Here is a 7,538-nt window from a genome sequence, read left to right on the forward strand (position 1 = left end):
TCTATCCGCCCAGAACAATCTGTCAAAAGCTTTTCTGCTGCTGAACTGAGCCAGTAACTCATTCACGTCTTCCCCAGATGTTTCTGTTTCCTGCACTCACAGGAACCGCACGTACTGCCGGCTCTCCCCAAAAACCTGGGCCAGCACAGAGAGGGGGAAATTCTCCACTTGATTTCAGGAACCAGGCATTCGCTCACCTGCAGGAGCAGGGTGGGATTGGGATGCCTCACCAGCAAAGGCTCCAAGAAGGAGCCACTCCTGAACCCCTGGGACCAACATACACAGGTATGATCCATTGGTGAAAATTCCCCACAGCTTTCAAAGGTTTTAATCCTCTTAAAGTTCTAGATAGCACCATGGTGTCTTCGATACTTGGAGTAACAATTAAGCACTACATGCAGCAACCATATCTATAGCAGTAGATGAAGCAGTTGTGCAATTTAAGACACGGGTAATAAACAGCACCCTCTTTGCTCACTGCATTTTAGCACAAAAGTTGTTGTTTATTGTAATGGTGATAAATCAAAGAATCCAACTGTTCCCCTCAGTACTTTACAAAAAAAAAAATGCCTTGCAAAGTGCTGTCATCTGTTCTCATACCTTTCCAAATATCAAGTCAACAATGGTAAATGCATGGCATGTCTTCAGTCAAACTCCATAGGCAGGATTTAAAGAAAGGAAAAGCTCTAGAAGAACACGTTTGAAAGCACTTAAGTCTCTAATCTATTCATTACATTTTACTGCATATTTTTTCAATTTACAGCATACAGAAAATTCAGTTTTAAAGATAGGAAACAAATAATAAATTATGCCAATCCAAATCTGGACAAGGGAATTCAAAGAACTGAAGAGCACTTAAAAATAACTGAAAATCAGGACTCTTTCTTTTTCTTTACAGTATATGGTTTATGGGGTTTTTGTTGTTTGTTTTGTCTTTGGTCTCTCATCCTTGCTCACCTATTGGTCAAAATCATTTGCAGAAGGTTTGCTTTCCCATTGTCCAGAAACATGGTGTTGAGTTATCAAAAAGAGATATTGAAACTGTACTTCAGATTTTTTAGAAGCTTTTTTCTATCCAATGCAGAAAAACATTTGTTTACAGATGGTCACTATAGCAAGGTTTATTCTATTCTGCCACAGAAATTGTCTCCAAAGTTATTAGGAGGTACAATGTGTTTTCAGCTTAAATACATGTAGTTTATTGCCTTTTTAGTTTTGCCTGCTAAATAGCAGCAGTATTAGAAAAGACAGACTTCAGTGAAATATGACTCTTGGGGAAATAGATTTCAGTAGTAGCATAGGCTTACATAGTAAAGATTTTTAAAAGGGCCAGTGTTCTAGAATATTGCTTTTCATTTGTCTAGCTCTGGCCAGGCCAGAGTTTTCAGTGTTTCTTTGAAGGGTCTGGCTCTCAGCCTGTACCTTGCTCTCCTGCAGAGCTCCGATGAATTTCACTATTGAAACTTTAACTCCCAAGTCAGTTTGAGTCCATTCTTCAGACATGATTAAATAACAAATCGGAGAGACTCACCACATCCCTATGCTGGTCTAAAAAATTAGACCACCCTCATCGTAATTCTGCACTTGCAGTTGTTGAGTTTCAACATATGACCCCAGATCCTCCTATACACACTACCAGAAAGCTTCTCTGCCAGTAGCCTGCAACACACAACGAAGACACTTTGTCCAAGAACAAACTAAAACACAGGGTTAAAGTTCTTAATTAACAAAAGCTCCATTCAAAGTCCAGTGATCTTAATGAGTATCAGTAAATTTCAAAGCCTGTCAGGTTACTTTCCTCCCTAGACAAACAAGAGGGCTTCCAGGAGACAAAAGCTTGATCTCTGCCTCCATACCTCTGAGAATTATGATTACTTTTCATGAAACACATTGAGGATTCACATTGCTATCAGCTGTCTGCAACTTGGTTTATTTTAAGCATGTAATATAGTTAATAAAACACAGGTAACCCTCATCCTGCTTTAGAAGCAACTCTCGGAAATTGGACAGCTCTGCTAAAGTCGTCCCAGAACAAGATTTTAAGCTACATCTAAAAAGCCATAAACCAAACTGTTCTTAATAAGCCATAAAAGCCCTGTTTATCCATGTGCATGCATCAAAACATCTGATGTTGCACTCTCTCATTTACAGGGAAAGCCAACCCTGTTCTGGGAGACCACACACTGTGTCACATTTTGCACCTGTTAGGAAAGTTTCAGCATGATTTTAATTATTTCCAAGCTCAGTAAATCCCCTTCTGCCTCCTTCTGGAAGGGTTTACTCCAATTAAAATGCTGTATCACGTAAACCATTTAAGCCCCTAGAAAGCTTCAATTTTGCATCCTTGTTAGCAAATTCCTCTCTCCTTTTCACTCTCCAGCTACAGCCTTGGTTATAACATATTATGAAATGTAGTTTCACAGGTGGCATATTACCTATAATTTCATCCAAAATTTGCTATATTGCTGTTAATATCTATTACTAATTTACTGCGCTTTCTACAGAGCTGTCCTGTGCCGACAGAGAAAATAAGCAAGAGTGGATGGGCCACTTGGCTGCAGTGACAGACTCCAGACTCCTTCAGCATTTTTATCTACAGAGTGTCTAGAAAAGCTGCCAATATGGACTTGGTATCTACATCTTTAGCTTGGAGAAGAGGAGACTGAGGGGTGACCTCATTAATGTTTATAAATTTGTAAAGGGCGAGTGTCAGGAGAGAGGAGCCAGGCTCTTCTCAGTGATATCAAATGATAGGACAAGGGGCAATGGGAGCAAGCTGGAGGATAGGAGGGTGAATCTGATCATGAGGAAAAACTTTTTCACTGTAAGGGTGACAGAGCACTGGACCAGGCTGCCCAGAGAGGTTGTGGAGTCTCCTTCTCTGGAGACATTCAAAACCCGCCTGGACGCGTTCCTGTGTGACCTAGTCTAGGTGATCCTGGTCTGGCAGGGGGGTTGGACTGGATGACTTTTCAAGGTCCCTTCCAACTCCTAATGTTCTGTGATTCTGTGATCCATGGCTGTGAATCTGCTGAGAAACTTGCACATGCAAAACCAAACAGCTTCGTTCATCTCAGGGTACCATCTTCAGGATCCAAGATTGTCTGGGATCCTGCCCACCTGAATCCCCAGGAAAGAGGGCAACAAGAAGAGATGAGCACAGAGACTGCGGTTTCCCTTATTCATCAATGAAACTTCACTGCTATTTTTTTGCCATCTGGAAACAAGAAAACAGATTAATGCTTTATTATTACTTCAATCCTGCTTGGAAAGGCAGAGAGGCCTTACCAAGCAGCCTACTGCTGCAATGGAACTGAACAGTGCTTTCGCAGAAAAAGCCACAGAGAGACTTTAACTCTACAGAAGCACGTTCTCTAAAGTTTCCTTAGTTCTGAATGCTTGCAAATGAGCCTAAGCTTTCTGGGATTAAAGGAAGAATATTTGTTAGCAAGGAAGTTCAACTGGTTCTTATATAAACTGAAGATGGATTACATTAGCAGGACAAAACTTCAGGATTATGCGCGGGTACAACAAATATCAGGTGCTTCCAATATATTTCTGCTCCAAGTCCAGGTGGAGTTCTCAGGCTTTCAAGACCATATGCCCTAGAAGTGATTTAGGCACACAATTCCCAAGTACTAAAAAATCTGGATAAAAGTAACTGTGCACTTCTCCAGCACTTCTTAAGGGGAAAAAAAACAACAACAAACAAAACCACTGCCTAACAACTGGTCCATAATCTTTCTGTGAAAGTTTTCATGTAGAGATACAAGTACTGTAGCCGAGTTTCATATTTTTGCAGGAGAAAGAAGAAAAAATTTGGACATAGCCCTGGCAACAATCATTCAACAACAAGGAGTTTTCCCAGAAAAACATTACATTCCCAAACATGTTCAACACAGATGCATGTTGTCCTGTTTGCATTGTTCCTCCCTTGCATTTCAGGAAACGTTAAATAATTCTGTGGCCACTACCCAAACATAAGATGATTTTACTAGGACACCTTGCTTAGAAGCAACCCACAGTCACCAACAGCTAAATACAATCCCTTAAATTAAAAACTACTGGTAATGTCTGATGAAATGCAAACACAAAGCAACTCAGGGTGGCACTTATATACCCAAGCCAAGGTCAACGGTGGGATTTGGGGGCAAACATGTCTCTTCATTTCCTAATGATGGACATTCCAGTTTCTCCAGTAAATGGCCTCATTGCCAGGGTTAGAACATGGACCAACAAAACGCCACAGGATGCAGACATACATGGTATATTTGGCGTTTTATCAGGGAAGGATGCAGCCCCTAAAAAACCCACATCTTACTGCTACGCTGTGAGACATCTTAATTCTCTCTGCTCACTGCAGGCTCATGAATTTCACTCCCCAACCTAGAAACAGAAGAGCTAAGAGTAACACCACCACATCAACTCAGTCGAGCCCCTTGCCAAAGCTCTTGCTGGAGATTCCTCGTACCATGAAACTGATGTGCACATTTTGAGCCACAGTACTCCCAGCGAGCCCGTCCCTTCCCTGGGGAAGGAGCTGGGTATTGAGAAGGAGATCCTAGGAAAGCGCTTTGCTAATCCAACTTTCAGCTTCAGAAAAGTGTTCAAGCCTCAGGGCAATCTTTTCATCAAAATTGGGTCTGAATGCCAAAAATGAAGGAAATGAAAGATGAGTAAACAGCAAATTAAAATCCCATAGCGCTTAAGTGTCAAATCAACACACCATGGTGTTCCTGGAAGGAGCGCTGTGCCCCAGGCACCTCAGCAACTGCTGCCTGGCACCGCTGAGGCTCCTCAGCATTCCTCTGTCCCAGACAAACGGGAATTGCTGAGAGTCAAAGCAGAAATCATGGCACACGTCAGGGTTTCTTGTTTCTCTCTTTTTTAATGCTTGCACTGATGTCTCCAGTATGAGTAACAAGAGCTCCAGCAACTGAAACAACAGATGGGGCTTCCACAAAGCAGCATGTTGTCAGAGAGGGAACCACACACATCCTCACAGGGTTATCTGCTTACTAGGACAGACCTACAGACTGCTGTGTGGTCTCTGTTTACAGGAAGACTAGTGATGATGCATTTTTATATATTTTTTTTAAATTTAATTGTTGGACATGCCTCTTTGCATGTTAATACCATGGAAATGCTAAAGCTATTTTCATGATAAAAAACTATATTAATTAACAAGAAAAATATAGTTCAAAGTAACATATTCAATCTGATTTTAATATGATTTTTGTAAGTTCTCTACTGAATTGCCACATTGATAACATTTTGGTGGAAATGCACTGTTTTTCTTCCTACATGACAAAACCCCTCAGTTTGCAGTCGGTTTAGAAACTGTGGCTTTTCGTAACATGCAAACAGCCTTCTCTGAACATTTTCGCTGGCAAGCTTTATTGCAGGGCATTCAGTTACCTGCTGTCACTTTGCATCCTTTCAGGCAGTGGCAGAAACCCTGAAGATAGTTACAGTTAATTTCATGGCACCCTCCTCACTATCCCACCTGAGAACATCCCACTTGAAGCTGTCAGGAAAATCCCCACTGAACTCCAAGAAATCTGGATGCCTCTCAGCAGTTACAGCCTGGGTTGAGGGTTTTGGTTGGTTGTTTTTTGGTTTTAAACCTAGGAGAATGGGATGGATGAGGAATGCAGAGCAGTTTGCAAGTGGTGAGTGTCAACTACAGGAAAAATGTCTTAGAAGGCTTCTGCAATATTTCCTCAAAATAAAAGAGATTGGGTAAATAACGTGTCTAAAAAGATCGCATCAAAGGCTTATGGAATACAAACACTGGCATAAAATGCTTTACGCAAAGCAATCTTCAGAAGAGCATTCTCTCACACCACAAGTTTTCTAAACTATTCTGCAAAATTTAGCAGATAATTCCCTCTGTGCAGAAAGGCCAGACATCTCTCTAAGGCTGCAATATGAAGAACTACTCAACTTGTCTCTGAATGTGAGCTATATCCTTATGAAACCTGTCAATAACAACTGAAAATCTATTATGTCACTGGAAAAAAGAAAATGTAGACTTGGGCAATTGGGCTACTTCATACCCAAGTTTCCACATCAGCTGTATTTTATCATCATTATATTGAATGAAATACTACCTGACTGGAAAGTTTCACAGGTCTCCAGTACAATAAATAATTTCTGTAGCCTTGAGGATGCTGAAAAAAAGAGATGCTCCACTTACGTTGCAAAAGTTTATGCTACAGATTAGAAGGGACCCTGTCTGATAAAATAGGTACGTAATAAGAAATGGTTTCGTAAGACGATTAACTCGGTAAATACAGCATTACCTCCCCTCAGTTGTACATGCTGTATGCATTAAGCATTAAATATATTGGAGGCTGTACCTAGTAATGAAGATACCAATGCAGAAATCAAATGTTGAGCTGAGGTTCCAAGCTTGCCCGTTTCTGACTGCCATGTGTCAGAAAAATCAGCATAAAAATCAAAGCCAGCTTGAGAGAAGGAGTCACATAGGATCAGCACTGAAAAACAGAGTTTGCCAAAACCCCTGGAAACCGGACTTCTGGAGATGTACACAGCTTTCCTGAGGACTTAATTTTTATGGACACCTCCCCTTCTGGCCATGGGGCCCCAGTTGTCTCAGGTCAAGCTTACTGACAGGCCTGCGGTTCCTGCCGAATGCTTCGCCTGTCTGCTTGGCAGAAAAAGCACTTCACAGCCCCTGCAATGCTGGCTCTGAAGCTCACTGGTTTAAGATTACATTTCGACTTCTCATTACTTGGAGCACAACTGAAATATCACTTGTTTTGGCAAGAAAACTCAGAGATTCAGTGTAATAGGGGTGAGTGGACCAGCTATTAGCGTCTCAGCAGGAGCCGTTCAGGGATGTGCTTCTATCTCCTCATACTTAACATCCAAGATTGCTTCAATCTTGCCTGCAATTTCTCTCCCCTTTCCACTTCCACAGGAGTTATTGTACTTTTTGGTGAATGAGTATTGAGTGCAGGAAACCAAAGAAAGTCAAACAGACCACAGACGGATATTAAGCAAGCCTCCTCAAGCATTTTTCTGCAAACCATAATCCTTACTCACAAAAAAGCACCCTGAAAAGACAAACCTCCACCTCCAGACACACGAGGCTCTCGCCCCTCATCCCTCCCCTTCGGTCATGGATTCCCTAGAAGCAGGTATGATGGTTTGGGGATACCTGTTACAACCATTTCTCTTAGAGACAGGGTTAGTAGACTACGAGTCGATTCCTACTGACTCATTAAACCCTTCAGAGTTCATAAGCTCACAGGTCAAGAAGCCAAGGCAAGGAAAGCAAATACACCTATTTACAGCAATTTTTACCTTTTTCTTTACCACCTGCATGCCCCAAGATGAACACTTAAGGGACTTCCAATAGGAACTGACAGCTGCCTATCAAAATAAGCCTGCAGTCTCAAGTAGGGTTATCACCTAGCATTTCCTCTCAGGCATATAAGGGCACTAGCAATATCTTCCATTTAACTACTATTTTTCCTGCCTTTTCTCTCAGAGGGAGGCCCAATTAACTG

Source organism: Mesitornis unicolor, unplaced genomic scaffold, assembly GCF_000695765.1.
Source record: "Mesitornis unicolor isolate BGI_N332 unplaced genomic scaffold, ASM69576v1 scaffold16977, whole genome shotgun sequence".
NCBI lineage: Eukaryota > Metazoa > Chordata > Aves > Mesitornithiformes > Mesitornithidae > Mesitornis > Mesitornis unicolor.